The sequence below is a fragment of the Scylla paramamosain genome, chromosome 19, assembly GCF_035594125.1.
Source record: "Scylla paramamosain isolate STU-SP2022 chromosome 19, ASM3559412v1, whole genome shotgun sequence".
Lineage (NCBI taxonomy): Eukaryota > Metazoa > Arthropoda > Malacostraca > Decapoda > Portunidae > Scylla > Scylla paramamosain.
This window is the reverse complement of record NC_087169.1, coordinates 722501-725000: the sequence shown is the minus strand read 5'-3', so window position 1 is coordinate 725000 and position 2500 is coordinate 722501. Positions and strand designations below refer to the sequence as shown.

At 48.6% G+C, this 2500-nt stretch overlaps 1 protein-coding gene and 1 long non-coding RNA gene across 4 annotated transcripts in view; one reads left to right on the top strand and one right to left on the bottom strand.

Moving 5' to 3' along the window:
* LOC135109535 (uncharacterized) overlaps positions 1–2500 on the top strand; it is a 100714-nt gene that overhangs the window by 3932 nt on the left and 94282 nt on the right. The gene's annotated exons all lie outside the window — the stretch shown is intronic.
* The window catches only part of LOC135109533 (uncharacterized), a 112120-nt gene that overhangs the window by 74214 nt on the left and 35406 nt on the right, over positions 1–2500 (bottom strand). The window lies entirely within an intron of this gene.

The window sequence follows — 2500 nt, the reverse complement described above, 5'->3', positions numbered from 1 at the left end:
TGCTGATGATACCACCCTGCACTTTTCCACGTCTTTTCATAGACGTCCAACCCTTCAGGAGGTAAACATATCACGCAGGGAAGCCACAGAACGCCTGACTTCTGATCTTTCTAAAATTTCTGATTGGGGCAGAGCAAACTTGGTATTGTTCAATGCCTCAAAAACTCAATTCCTCCATCTATCAACTCGACACAATCTTCCAGACAACTATCCCCTCTTCTTCAATGACACTCAACTGTCCCCCTCTTCTACACTGAACATCCTCGGTCTGTCCTTTACTTATAATCTGAACTGGAAACTTCACATCTCATCTCTAGCTAAAACAGCTTCTATGAAGTTAGGTGTTCTGAGACGTCTCCGCCAGTTTTTCTCACCCCCCAGCTGCTAACTCTGTACAAGGGCTTTATCCGTCCATGTATGGAGTATGCTTCACATGTCTGGGGGGTTCCACTCATACTGCTGTTCTAGACAGGGTGGAATCAAAAGCTTTTCGTCTCATCAACTCCTCTCCTCTAACTGACTGTCTTCAGCCTCTCTCTCACCGCCGCAATGTTGCATCTCTAGCTGTCTTCTACCGCTATTTTCATGCTAACTGCTCTTCTGATCTTGCTAACTGCATGCCTCCCCTCCTTCCGCGGCCTCACTGCACAAGACTTTCTTCTTTCTCTCACTCCTATTCTGTCCACCTCTCTAACGCAAGAGTTAACCAGTATTCTCAATCATTCATCCCTTTCTCTGGTAAACTCTGGAACTCCATGCCTGCTTCTGTATTTCCACCTTCCTATGACTTGAATTCCTTCAAGAGGGAGGTTTCAAGACACTTATCCACCAATTTTTGACCACTGCTTTGACCCTTTTAGGGACTGGCATTTCAGTGGGCATTTTTTTAAATTAGATTTTTGTTGCCCTTGGCCAGTATCCTTCCTACATAAAAAAAAAAAAAAAAAAAATGACCACAGTTTTGTTGTGGTTGATGGTCATCCTGCTCTCCTCCGTCCACGTCTGCAGCCGCTCCAGGATCGCTTGCAGTGGCGAGTAGTCCGGGATCTTGGTGGAAACTGGGACGCCCACGGTGGAGTCGTCCACATACTTCCAGCGATGGGGGGTGTCAGTGAGGGCGTCGTTAATGAGGAGGAGGAGGCATAGAGGACCCATCTTGGTCCCCTGGGGGACCCCACAAGTCAGCTGTTGGAAAGTAGAGACAGAGCCCTGATAGCGAACGGCCTGACGCCTCCCTGTGAGGAAGTCGGCTAGCCACGCTATCAGGTTAGGAGGGAAACCCAGACTCACTGCCTTGCTGATGACAACAGTGTGATCAACAAGATCAAAAGCCTTTTTGAAGTCCACAAAAGCAACAGCTAGAGAAGTGTTTCGCTTGTCCAGGTGGCTGTGGATGAATTCAAGGAAGCTGGTCAGGTAATGGGAGGTGGAGGTGGCTTTAATATTTCCAAACTGTCTGATATCCACGGTATTACAGATTTTGGTGTAGGCCCAGTCATATACAAAATCTTCACAAATAAGGCTAGGGATGGGGGTGATAGAGACTGGTCTGAGGTCATTGAGTGACTGTGGACTGGAGGTTTTGGGGATGGGGGTGACGTAAGATGTCTTCCAGTCCTCGGGGCAAGAGTGTTAGGAGAGTGAAGCGTTTATTATTGAGCATAGCGGTGTTGCTAGCTCTACAGCAAATTCCTTGTAAATTTTTGTAGGAAGGTCAGTGGGTGTGGTGGATCTTGGTTTGAATTTGAGTATTCTCTTAAAAACATCCACCGCCTGGACACTGGGGGGATGAGAGGGGGCCGGAAGATAGGCAGGAAGCAGAGTGGTGTGGAGGGGAGGAAAGGTTTGACAGATAGCAGCAAAGTGATCGTTCATCTCCTGAGCCGCGAGAGTAGCAGGAAGGTGTGAGGTGCAAGGAAGAGACGAAATGTGTGTGTGTGTGTGTGTGTGTGTGTGTGTCTGTGTGTGTGTGCACATGTGTGTGCACGTGTGTGCAAGTGTGTGTGTGTGTGTGTGTCTGTGTGTGTGTGTGTATCTGTGTGTGTGTGTGTACATGTGTGTGTGTGTGTGTGTGTGTGTGTGTGTGTGTGTGTGTGTGTGTGTGTGTGTGTGTGTGTGTGTGTGTGTGTGCACATGTGTGTGCGCATCTGTGTGTGTGTGTGTGTGTGTGTGTGTGTGTGTGTGTGTGTGTGTGTGTGTGTGTGTGTGTGTGTGTGCACATGTGTGTGCGCATCTGTGTGTGTGTGTGTGTGTGTGTGTGTGTGTGTGTGTGTGTGTGTGTGTGTGTGTGTGTGTGTGTGTGTGCGCGCGTGTGTTTGTGTGTGTGCGTGTGTGTGTGTGTGTATGTGTGTGTGTGTGGTATGTGTGTGTGTGTGTGTGTGTGTGTGTGTGTGTGCACGTGTGTGTGTGCACGTGTGTGTGTGCACGTGTGTGTGTGTGTGTGTGTGTGTGTGTGTGTGTGTGTGTGTGTGTGTGTGTGTGTGTGTGTGTGTGTGTGTGT